A 13,454-nucleotide genomic window follows, 5' to 3' on the forward strand; every position below is an offset into this window, starting at 1 on the left:
GAACGCTTTATTGTTTTCCCAAACACGTCGTGGTAAAGATGGGCTTTCTTTGCTTACCTGCAGCTGCTAGCCTGTCGGTAACATTAGAATTACAACATTACACCCGAAGTTAGATCTTCTACGGCGGCCTTGTCTAGAAAGGACTCGCACCCTGGTACGCAATATGACCAGAAATAAATTTAGACGGGAAACAACACAAGTGTGACGAAATTAGGAAAAAAATGGTTCGGAGCAACGGCAGGCGATGACATGGATGCATCGGATTGTGCGAAAAACTTCAGCAAGCTTTACTAAAGAAGATAAAAGGGTGACTAATTACAAAGGCATGAAATGAAAAAAAGAGGTACCTTTATTTAGTAATTTTCACAGCAGGTGAACTCTGTTACGATACATAATGCAGTATTGTTTTCACTCAAAATCTATTGTGACATGCCACATATAATCGTGAATTCCGCTCTGCGCATAAACAAGAAAAAAAAGCATTAAAGAGAGTTTTGTCGAAAACCTCGAGATACAAAACGGTTTTTGTGTTTTGAATACTGCTTCAATGTTTAAAAAAAAAAAAGAATCGCTAGGAACGCGGCCTTACAATGCACCTGTTAGTACAATGTCTGTAAAAGGCTCCTACGAGCTTGCAGCGTAACAAAGGGTGACACATTCGAACAATTCCAGTAATGCGCAGTGATTCATTCGTCCGCAATTACAACGTCGGTCTTGATGGAGTTTATTCTTGCTTTTACCACATCCACGAAAAAGACAAAACTGTATGCTGCGCATGAAAGACGTTCTTTCTCTTTATCTTTCTATGTTGGTCCAAAGCGGGCCGACGTTCAAAGCGGGCTCGCCATACCAACCAGCTGTCGAAATCGTTTTTTGCGTCGGTATTTCATGCGTCTGTTTCCTTTGTCTGCAGACCTCAAATTTTGGAGCAGTGTCCCTGCGTCGGACGCGGAAGGCGACTGGTCCATTGTTGCTTACCTCATAGCTATGTTCTAACTGAAAAAAAAAATATCAGATGACGTTAACTACTTCTGGCTCCGGGCCATCATTTTTTTTTAAATCTTTTCCGGAGCCCTCCGGAGCCCTCCACTACGGCGTCTCTCATAATCATATGGTGGTTTTGGGACGTTAAACCCCACATATCAATCAATCAATTCTTTTTTATCTTTCCTTCCCACTTTCACATTCTGGTTTATCAACATTCACGTTCTTGTATTTGTTATATCTTCCTACAGTTCCTCTAACTCCCACCTCTAAACGCACGCACGCACGCACGCACGCACGCACGCACGCACGCACGCACGCACACGCACGCACGCACACACACACACACACACACACACACACACACACACACACACACACACACACACACACACACACACACACACACACACACACACACACACACACACACACACACACACACACACACACACACACACACACACACACACACACACACACACACACACACACACACACACATACACATACATACATACATACATACATACATACATACATACATACATACATACATACATACATACATACATACATACATACATACACACATACATACACACATACATACACACACACACACTTATTTTTTAAAGTAAGCATTTGTTTCATTTATATAAGCCAGCGTTCGTTCACTGTAATTTACATTTGCATAAACATGTCCCTTTCAGGCTTGCATGATTTATTTTGCCCTTTATGATAAATTTTGATGGATTCTCACAGATATTTTGTATTCTCTGTAATTTTTGTAGTGGCTAATGACTGCCTAATTAAACTAAATATTTTAGCCATCCATGAGTTGGAAGCTCAAGCCCAGGTTGGTAGACTTCAACGAAGTAACAACAACAACAACAACTACTACTACTACTATTACTACTACTACTACTACTATTACTACTACTATTACTACTACTACTATTACTACTACAACAATAGCAATAGAGCATTAAGTGTTGTACAGATTGCATCTTCACTCTTACGTATCGTTTGAAATCGCATTAGGTGCGCTTGCGTGCGCGCACACCTAACGCGCACGCACGCGCGCAAGTTATTCCGCCTTACATAATCGCAGCCGGTGTCCTGCTTAGATTGTTTTCACACCAAGGTGTCGATCTCAATTTACCTTGCATCTGCACTTCACAGCAGTCCGTAAGGGTCACATTGTTGAATTGACTTTTCTTTAACCCCAAAGTGGCGAAAAGCACGAAATCTCTCGGTGTAGGGGAAGGCTCTGCGGTAGATAAGAAGGTTCTTCCTTAGCCCTAAACGGAAGCGCCGCGAACGTTGTTTTCGAGAACTGCTGACACGGAAACACGGAAGGACTTAAGACGATGAGCTTCTTTTTTTTTTTTTTTTTGGTTCGCTCGAGGCTCAGACATCAGAAGGGTTGGAACGCCAATCTAATTGTGCGAGGCCCCCTCTCCTCTACATTCCTTATTTTTGTATCGTCTTTTAGTGTCTGGAGTTCATCACTTTAGGTGGACAATGTGTTGCCTTTTTTTTTTCATTCTTTCGTCTTGGTAGTGCACTAAAACACGGTAATCCCCCGAGCCCGTTTAGAAGCAATGCTACACTGCTGTGAAACTTTCGCCGCCTTTCTTTAAGAAGAGTGTGAGAGAGAGGAATCACAGAATGTCCACGCAGTGAATGATGATGAGTGGGGCGAAGCATCCATCAGCCCGTCCTTGCTTCCGTTCGTCCGTCCGTTCTTGCTTTCGTCCGTCCGTGCGCCCATCCACGCGTCCATCCATGCGTCCGTCCGTGAGTCCGCTCTAGAGTGGCACATACCCACTCTAGAGCGGGTATGTGCCACCGAATCGGGTATGTGCCACCGGTGGCAACGTACTAATACATACATACGAGGGAAGGACAGACCCACGCTTTAATGAGCTTCGTCCCTGAAACGGAGAAGGATGCGTTAAAGCAAGAAGGTCTCTGAGGTTTATCTATGATTTTTAATAATAATATCTCAAGTTTTACGTTCCAAAACCACTATTTGATTATGAGAGACACCGTAGTGGAGGGCTCCAGAAAACGTGCACTGACATATCACACAGTAGACGAGCCTCTGTTGTTTCGCCTTCATCGAAATGTGACCGCCATGGCCGGGATAGAACTCGCGATCTTTGGGTCAGCAGCCGAGCATATTTGTTTTATCCAATGTAATAATAATTTATAGGGTCTTGCCTGACAAACCATGGTGTGGCTGTAAGACCAGTCGTAGTGGGGGACTCGTTATTGACGTGGCAGCGTCTGTCACCTTCTTGGTAACGAGGCATGCGAGGAATTATTAGCCAGCAACCAGATCGTAATAAGGCCCCGTGTTACGACACTTATGTGACGCCAACAGGCAGAAAAATAGTATTCTACACTCGTCGTCGTGGTTATACTAGCGGCGCTGACTGACACTACCACTTAAAAAAAACGCATATATATACCAAATGAGGTAGCCTGGAGGACGACCGTGGTCGTAGCTGAGTTGGTAGAGCATCAGAGGTTTTATTCGAAGGTCGCAGGTTCGGTTCCTTCCAGGGCAACTTATCTGTTTGTCCATTTTTCTTTCTTCAGATTTTCATTAAACTTATCACTGATAACATTCTCTACACTTTCCTCTGCATCATTGAGTATTAGTTTACATTCGCTACAAAATGTCTCAAGCTTATGTGTAGCGTAGGTATTTTTCGGTACATTCATGTTACTCTTTGGTAGCCTTCCCCTTATGAATAGGCAAGCTACCCTGAAAGCTTTCGTGTCACTTTATCATGAGCACGCCATATTTTGTTGCATGCATGGTGTTGGCAGTGGTGCTTGTACTTTATCGTTAGATGAACAATCTCGGCGCGCGAAATTTCAGCATGTGTCACGTCTCTGTGGTGCATGATGTGGCGCGTTAGGTTTTAGCCCGTTCCTAATTGTGGGTACCAGTGTATTTTGCAGATGAATGGGCGGCTGCACAAATAAGTATCAGAGGACCATTCTACACCATAAAGTGTAGCAACCTTTATTGAAAGACTGCGAGTGCCGTGATTGTGTGAGTACGAGGTCCATTACAAGCACATAGATGTGGAAAGATTTGTTGTTACACATAGCAACATTCTTTTCTGTTGCTTTTCGTAAAAAGAAAGAAAAAACGGTGTCGTGTGGAGGTTTATAACTTACGTATATGTCGTGTTGAGGTCTATAACTTACATTACTCCCTTGCCAGCCACTTTCGAACTTGCCATCGTACTGATAACATACGAGGCAAAAGTCATAACTTTATTGATTAATGATAATCGCATCGACCCCTACCTGTTAGAAAATGGAGTCTGGCTAATCTACAAAGCCTTCTTTCTTGAATTGTTGAATGTTCTATCGATCCGAAGTGTTTGCTTTGTTCGCTGACCTCGGTTTCAAGCCGCTCCGATCGTGCGGTTCATTCCACCAGACAGACAGCCACCCGCAAGCTTATATCTTTTGCCATCATCAACCGATAACACAGCCGGGGTTGAAGCCACTGAAAAGGAGGCGAACCGTTCTTTGATTCAGCCGCTCGAAGGGACTCCACTACTATTGAGGTAAGCCTTGGCCCTTATAGCATCCAGACACGCCCCTTTATGAGTCTAACAATCCGCATCTTCGTGGCGTAGACGACTTTGGATACGAGCGCTTGCTGAGTTCATCGTCACAGTGGGAGGCGTTTCCGATGGCCGCATATGATAAAGAACCGCTTAGCGCGGTCGTTCCGATCCTTTTGATAAGTGTTTTTTTTTTTTTTTCATCGCGTGCCTCCTGTTCTTATCGGTCTGTCAGAGCTCCCGTTTGGACCCCTTCGTTGCCCTGTTATCTTCTATTCGAACTAGTTTTGTACACGAACCCTAATGACTATACTGCGCTTGCATATTCGGTTATTGCTCCGTTTGATCGCGGAGCCACGTCGATCTCGGCTCTTTTGACGTCAGTTCAACCTGCAAGCATCTTCGTGGCACGTTGCTGTCTTGTGATGTGTAACACTGTCAATGTGCTGGGTGTTTTAGTGGAATGCTTTGCGGACAGAGTTTCGTAGGCGCTTCTGTGCACCCTTACTTAGGCGTGAGCCAGATTTTCCTTCAGAGGGGTGGGGGGACGAAGGTTCATCAATTCACCTCCCTTCCCCCTTTAAGTCAAAGTATCGGGCGGACTTCGCCCCCCACACCCCTATAAGCAGTCGACACCCCTGCTCCGTCCCCTTTAAAGCTGGTATGGTGGCACTGTGGCACTTGGACGATATCGCGATGGATTCACGTGCAGCCACTATACTGGCGGCGCTGATCGAGCATTCGTTCGAAATAATAAGAAGTGCTAAAAAAAAAGAAAAGTTTCTGCTTATTTCGCACGTTACACCACCTTTACTCAATGCTCTCATCGTTCGTACTATAGTGGGTCTTCCATGCTAGTCCGTACAATTTTATTTTTTGGCAGCGTTGCTGCAGTTGTTACACAGCCATACACGCAACACTTCTGTGTAACCGCGAATTAGCTTGAACCCTTCGAACTGCTATTTTATTGTCTACGCAGCCACTCGAAGTCGCGATGATTACCAAAGTGCCACGCCATGGAACGGTGCCACTTGTTTAGTCAGAACTGCAGCGCACTAGGTCAATACGTTCGAATGTATGTTCGCTTTCACCAACTTCACTCCGGTCGTCGCAGGAATACAAAAGCAATTATGCCTCTGAAAATGAGTTAACACTGCGCACAGCACCGAACGCAAGTAAAATAAACAGACAAGACGAGTGCGGACGAGCACTTCAACTTGTCTTTCGTCATTCGCGCAACCTTGGCCCCATTTCGGTGTCCTATAACATCGCACGTTACGCGGTAAAGTCTATCCACTGGCTTGTGCTTGCGAGTCCGGCTTCCACTAGGCTTTCACTTGACCGAACTATAGCAAGGCGTGTTGTTTGTAAGAGATTTCTGCCAGTAGCTCACCGTGGTCGCTAATGATGTGTTCCAGTCATCGCATTGATTCATACTTTTTTCTCTCAGGAGTAGTTCTGATGTAAGAATGTTTAGTGAATGTGGAGCCTGATGTATACGGTGCGGTGGACTCGAAACCTCGTTTTGAAAGTGTAATGGTGCTAGCTTGTAGAAAGACTTTAGGAGACAATGTGCGCTACTTTTCGCCTAGTTCGTACGGCTTTCCTCAAGTAATTGATCGCACTGTTGGCACACAAGTTTCTGCAGTACATAGGTCATAGTTTTGTTTTATTGAGCTTTTATTCACTCTGTTCATCACATTTTCTTTACTTCCTTTCTCGTTTTGTTGCGCTTCAATTTTTCTATTTTATTTTACTCATTTTTTCTGCAGCGTAATCACAGGTTGCGTTTCTCGTCATAGGAACCTGTTTGTTGTCTTGCCTTGTGTACTTTGTTCAAAGAGTCATCATGATCTCGCCGAAGCTACAGCTTTAGGTCTGTTTCAGTGTGATCTTAATAGTTTTCTTTTTTTTTTTGCTTTATGAGCAGCTTGAGCTGAAGCGACGCTTTTTAAGCTGTTTTAGAGATAGCGTGCGGGCTTGCACAGGTCGTGAGTTTGCATAGCTTTTAAGAGTCTAGCTGTCTTGAACAGCTCATTACCGAAAGTGCCGTTTAACTTCTGTTTTTTTTTTTTTTGCAAGTAAGGACAGTGCCCAAATTTTCAGTACATCGCTTGATTTGTTTTCCATTTCTCACTATCTACAGAAATGTATTTCTTTTTTTTTTATTCGGACTTTCTTTATATTACTTTGTCGCGGACTAGCTGGGCTCTAGTGATAAAAACGTTTTAACGGGTGCTGGCGAAGCTGACGTCACTATGAAGAAGAAAGCGAAATTACCCATTATTTTTGCTAGCGCTTTTAGATAAGCTGGTTTCGCTAAGTTGTGCGAACGTTGCTGCTTTCTTTCTTCTCTTTTGCCAAGCGAAGCGTCTATAGTGGGTGCTCCGCTCGGCTCTCAACGCGCCGTCCGAGCGTGGTCTGCGGTATCAATAACGCTGTCCAAACGTTACCACAATCGCCGTCGTCAGCAACTTGATTCCAATATATGTATTGGCCTCAGCCGACGCAATGCCGCGGGAAAAAGGATATCCTTAATAACCGTCAGTGTAGTCGTTAAATAGTAACTTGCGTGGTTCGTGATGTAATATTGTGAAGTTCTTTATTCTATACTAACTACTTCAGACAGTGGAACGCCAGGCCTGCGCGGAAGGCGCAGCACAGTCAGAGCGCAAGCTAGAAGAGCGGCCGCTTCAGAGCCTTTTCTTCAACAGTCATTGGCAAACTGCTGCAAGCACACTTGCTGGGTACCCACTGCGTCATTAATAATAAAAAAATAGGATAATAGACCGACATTCACTATGCTATTTTTCGTCATTCTCCTGAGAAGCGTGGTTTCCGCTAAACACTTTCAAGGAATCTTGTGCCAATTGTTCATGCAGTGGCTGATGACGATGAGGGATTATGCCTGAAGTGGGTATGCGCCACAGTTGGTAGGGGAACAAGAACTAGCTTTTGTAGAGGTTTGGAGCATTGGACGACCCACTCGGTAAGCTATTTGCATTGTGCATCGGCTGATTGGTCTTTCGCCGTTCTTAAACGCTATATAAGTCGTATTAACGCGATTCTTTCCCGTCATCAAGCCAGTCTAAGGCAAGTTTGCCATCAAGTCTCAAGCACCGGTTTGGCTCAATGGTAGAATACTGGGCTGGCAGCCAGGGGACCCGTGTTCGAGCCCCACTGTGTCATTAATACTGATTTTTTTTCCAATTTCGTGCGATGTGGTCACGCACACCGGTGGCGGTGGTGGCGGCGGTGAACAACTACGGTGTCCGCGTCACCCGAGTTTGTTTTTGCTGAGCTGGCAATCTAGCCGATGTTTGTACGTGGAATTTACTGCAAACCTTGCTATATAGACGCAGGTAAACACGTAAAACTGGAAAGATACGGTGTCTCTTTCTTATTTCACTTTTACCTATACAACTATTTGTTGTTATAAGTTGGGAGATGCTTACTGCTCCCTGTCTATAGGGGATTCAGTTGATGTTTTTTTTTTTGCATTATTCACTTGTGTCAACCGACTTATTCATTTGCCTGGTCCAATCGCGGAGGCTCTCCAAAAACACGAAGGCACCTGATGGAAAATCTGTTGCTTTGTGTGCGTATTTGACGTACATGCACCACCGCCGTAATAGCTATTTCACATCCAGGGACATACCGTAATCATATAAGTGTGACTAATACACATATACAGTCCTGTACCCAACCGTTACTTAGGAACGAACCAAGGCAGTAGAACACACTCTTCGGCAGTAGAACACACTCTTCGGCTAGCGTTAAAAGACGTACTTCAACAACAAACAACAACGACGACAACGACAACAATGGCAACGACGACGACAAATTTGGACATCAAAGGGATAGAAAAAATTCTCCATACACTACCTTGAAGCCAAATTTCTAACGCTTCAACAAATGTGCAATTACCGAGACCATCTCACATTTTTTTTCATGGATGGCTCTACAATATACAAAAGCTAGACTGTGGCTTTTCATAAACCCGCATGTAAAATAGAAAAAAGATTTTCGACTTTCCGGAAAGACATCGTCTACAGCAGTGGAGCTTGTTGCAATAATGAGAGGCTTCAAAATTCATTGTTAAAAGCCAGCAAAGGCAAAACTGGGTAATATATTCTGACTCCAAAGGAGCACTGCGAATGTTTCAGAATTTTTATTTTCATACACATGATAGCATCATATGTGAAATGTTAAAAACGATTACCGTCACTTATCTTGACGGCCACAAGATATGCTTTCAGTAGATTCCAAGTCACGCAGGAGTGATGGGAAACAAAATTGCTGACAAATTAGCATGCAGCGCACAAAAAATATCACTTGACACCAGCGCCCGTTTATTTGTCAGAAAGCAAAAAAAAAAGCTATTTCTAAACTGTTCCACAAATTATGCAAGGATGCTAGGTTTGACAAAAATACAGTCCTCACTCTTATATCAAACAGATCCGTCTCTCCGATTTTCACCTAATCAAAAGATCGATACACCATTTCACACACTACTGCACCGTCTACGATTTCATGTTTCATACACACCTCACTTTTTACGCCGCATAAAGAGAAGAACGTCCCCGCACTACGTCCACTGCATGCGATCATGTCGATGCGTCAGAGGAGTGCATTCTTTTAGAATGTCCGCAATACGATCAACAACGCGCTTAACTGAGGGATTGTTTGAACCGAATCGACAAACGACCATTTACGATTAGAAAAATTCTTGAACCGTGGCCACATTCAGACAATCAATGGCCCTTCCTGAGCGCCCTCTGTGATTTTTCAATGAACACAAATCTGATAAACTTCATATTATACCTTGCCACTATTTGTACGGACTCGATCAGCAATGTGATCTTGATATATGAACTGGGCTATGACCATACATACTGTGCTCATTTATGTATTATAAACCCTATAGGTATTTAGTATGTACATAGTGCCTTTGATTAATTTTTCTTATTTTATTGTCAACTTTTTTTGTGTTTGTCCTGTACATTACTGCCATGAAGCTGGCATAGCCGGCTCTAGCGTAGCCTACCTTCCCTTATTCTGCCAAATATAAATAAAAAACTATAGCTACAGCTACAACAAGAAAGCAAGAAAGGTTACGCTAAGACGATATTAGTTTAATTAGGTAGCGCGTCATTGATTTCTGAGTTTCTTTGTTGCTGTGTTGCTGTTAGATGAAAGGGTTAGGGTGAAAGGTATAGCTGCCAACGACATACGCTGACGTATGTATTTTTTTCGTTTACATAAATCTTTGCATATTGCAGCGAAAGCTTATACGCACTCTATACGCGATGTGGCTGCACTGTATGAACTGGATCATGTCCATAGACTGTGCTCATACGTTATAAGCCTTATAGTGCAGATATGCTCACAGTTCTCTAATCATGTTTTCTTTTATTTTTCGTAAGTTTCCGATTCTTTGCGTGTATCTTGTACATTATATACTAACGTGATGATGGGATAACCGGCTCTAACGTAGCCTACGTTCCCATATTTTTTGCCTCATATAAAAAAGAAAAAAAAAAGAAACGCCAGGCCTGTGCGGAACGCGCAGCACAGTCACAGCGAAAGCTAGAGGAGCGGCCTTTGAGAGCTTTTTCTAAACACTTTTTGAATAACTGCTACAAGCAGACTTGCTGGGTACCCACTACGCCATAAATAATCATAAATTTTGTGTAGTAGGCCAGCATTCACTGTGCTATCTTTCGTCATTCTTCAGAGAAGCGTGGTATGCGCTACACACTTGCTAGGGATATATATATATATATATATATATATATATATATATATATATATATATATATATATATATATATATATATATATATATATATATATATATATATATATATTTTGTGCAGTGGCTTACGACGATGAAGAATTATGCGCCACAGTTCATAGGTGACCAAAAACAAGGTTTTATAATAAATTGGATCATTGGACGGCCCACCTTTTCTAGTCAATTCGCATTGTGTGACGCCTAGGTGTTCCTTTGATGTTCTAAAACGCCGTATTCCTCATACTAACGCGATTCCTTTCCCGACATCAAGCCTGCCTAAGGCAAGTTTAGAAACTGTTTCAAAGCACCGGCGTGGCTCAGTGGTAGAATACTGGGCTGGCACGCTGCAAATTTGGGTTCGAATCTTATTGTGTCACCAGGGTGTCTTCTATTTTCTGAGTTTTTGTTATTTCTTGCGCCACTGGTTACGGACACCGGCGGCGGCGGCAGACAACTACGACGCTGCGCGTGACCCGTGTTCCGATCTCGTAACAGCTTTCACTGTAAAAGACTTGGAACTCTGTATTGAGTCCTTCTGTCCAGCGCCTCCTATAGTTGGTTGTCTTCTTGAGCCCATTTCTGAAAGAACGCCGCTCGTGCCGGGAATCTGCGCATCTCCTTGACTGTCACCGTTGCGCATTGTCGCCGAGCACCGCGCAATAAACACATTTACAACGTTTTCATTTCGCCAAGTAGAGACAGAGAGAGGAATATGCAATGTCCGAGAGAGAACGGGGAGCTGAAAGGAAAGAGGGGTATGTACAGGATACGAGAAACGACAAAAACGCGAAGCCTTTGTTATTATAAGGCTTCATAGGAAATACGGATCGAGTATGTAATATACGACAGGCCAAGCCGGTTGCGGCGTTCGCTTCCCATTCAATTCGCGCGAGGAAAAGTTATATGGCTGCTTGACATAACGGTGTCGACGGGCCTTTTCGACGCCACGTCACAGACGAATGGCTCGCTCCTCGGCTGTCCAACGCGTTGCTGCCCTCTCGTGCGTTTCGTATAGGTTTCCACACTTCTCGAGCATTGCCTTATATTTCGCGTGTCGTCCGCCCCGCTCTCATGACTGCCGCCAAAATGTGAAAGATGGAGCAAGGTTTGTGGAATCGCGCTTCTAGGGAAATATAAGGGTCGCACCGCAATATGGGAAGAGATTGTGATCCGCATGTTTGTTTGTTTGTTTGTTCGTTGATTTGTCTGTTTTGTTTTGTTTGTTATGCAAACAGCTTTCTTTGGTTACTTCGGAGGTTTCCGACGTGGTATGTGTCACTCGCACTGCCGACGCAGACACACCGCTTAAAACTCCAGAATTTCGTATTAGTGCTATAACCAACGGGCAAGGTAACTTAACGAAAAGGTGGTCGTCCGTTATAAGTTATATATATATTTTTTCAGGGCGCAAGGAAACGCCCAGAAGAACTTTAACAACTCGTATAAAATAAATATAAATGTTTCAATGAGGGCTGTTGTTTGAGCTGACATTTTGACAAGGCTTGTGCAGAGTTAATATTTTATATTTAAACTTACCCATTTCATTTGGCTGCTGTTTCTTTACAAAATTCTGATTTTGATGTGCTTTATTTATTTTTTCATTTATTCAAAATAACTTACAGACCCAACAGAGCATTGTGTAAGGGGAGCATAAAATGAATAGATAAACGAATTGGTACAATTTCCATACAAACAATAACATAAACTAATTGTCAATTATAAAACAAGTCCTAACGGGAATAACAATGAGAAAGTATTAATAATAATTTTAACAGGAATAGAACGGCAATAAAAATTAGATGAGTATACATGTGAAATAATCACGTGAAACAATCTAAAAAACAAGCACAATTTGTGAAAAGAATTTCCAATATTCAAAAGAAAACATCACTCAAGAATACACACCAGAACTGAATGACATGTTAGTGTTCAAATCATCAAAAAAAAGTTTAAATTAAGAGAAAAAAAAGCGAGATACTAGTAGTGAATAAACGCGTAGGTGCTAATTTTGATATGGATAAAACGAGCAATTAATCCTGGAAATGAGTGAGTAGAAGGTGCCGGAATTTTTCTCGATTGCGTTCAGCTACGATTTCATCTGGAAGGCTGTTCCACATGCGGATGACACGGAAGAGTGCAGATGAGTTAAAAATGTATGTTTTACCGTACATGCGTGTGAATGAAAGATGATTATTCAGTCTCTTTGGTGTGAATGCAGATGTTTGCAATGTCATTGATAATGACCTTGTTTCATGTACGCACTTATGAAATAATGAAAGGAGGTTTATATTACGTCGGCTGCTCAAAAGGGAAAGTGATAAGTTTTTTTTTAATTTGTGTTATGCTTGCGCTATGATCGTAGTTTTGTGAGATGAATCTATAGCCGCTCTATTCTGGACCGACTCCAGCATGTTAGTTAAATAGCTGTAATGAGGGGATTAAACCGCAGAAGCGAATTCTAGCTCAGGGCGAACAAATGTTACGTAAGCTAAAGCACGTATATTTGTGGGCGTCTTACGTGGATTGCGGCGTATGTAGCCTAATGGTCGTGAGGCGTCACTGCAGATGTTGGTGATGTGGGTAGTCCAAGAAAGGTTAGATGTGAAGGTTACACCTAAATATTGAAAAGAGTCAACACTAGATACGGGATTGCCATTAATAACGTAAGAAAACTCAGAGTTAGAATGTTTGCGAGAGAAGGGCATTACTTTACATTTACTTGAATTAAGGGACATTAGCCAACAATTACACCAATTGCTGATGAGGTCGAGGTCATTTTGAATTATTACGTAATCACAAGTACTAGTTATTGCTCGGTAAATTATACAGTCGTCAGCGAAAATGCGCACTTGTAAGGATAAATTACTTGGTAAGTCGAAACGTTCAGAAAAATGAAAATGTTATGGTTCATCCCGGCTTTCTGTATGTGCGTCGCTGCAAATAAAGAATAAATGAGAGACCGTTTCGTTTTCAATAAAGATTAGTCTCTCTTGCGCGGAATATAGTGGTTCTTATTATTTATAAATATTTTTTGCCAACATTGCACATGAAAAAGAAAACGGAAAAGCCACTAA

The 13,454-nt window shown here is 42.6% G+C and overlaps 2 protein-coding genes across 5 annotated transcripts in view; both read left to right on the forward strand.

The window, feature by feature from the left end:
* The window catches only part of LOC119174674 (nucleolar pre-ribosomal-associated protein 1), a 341,215-nt gene extending 331,278 nt beyond the window's left edge, over positions 1 to 9,937 (forward strand). The window contains exon 36 of the mRNA XM_037425691.2: positions 9,925 to 9,937. The gene's annotated coding sequence lies outside the window, so the exon portion shown is untranslated. The remainder of the gene's footprint in view (positions 1 to 9,924) is intronic.
* The window catches only part of LOC119174671 (monocarboxylate transporter 13), a 214,171-nt gene that overhangs the window by 152,761 nt on the left and 47,956 nt on the right, over positions 1 to 13,454 (forward strand). The gene's annotated exons all lie outside the window — the stretch shown is intronic.

This window comes from Rhipicephalus microplus, chromosome 5, assembly GCF_043290135.1.
Source record: "Rhipicephalus microplus isolate Deutch F79 chromosome 5, USDA_Rmic, whole genome shotgun sequence".
In the NCBI taxonomy this organism is placed as follows: Eukaryota; Metazoa; Arthropoda; class Arachnida; order Ixodida; family Ixodidae; genus Rhipicephalus; species Rhipicephalus microplus.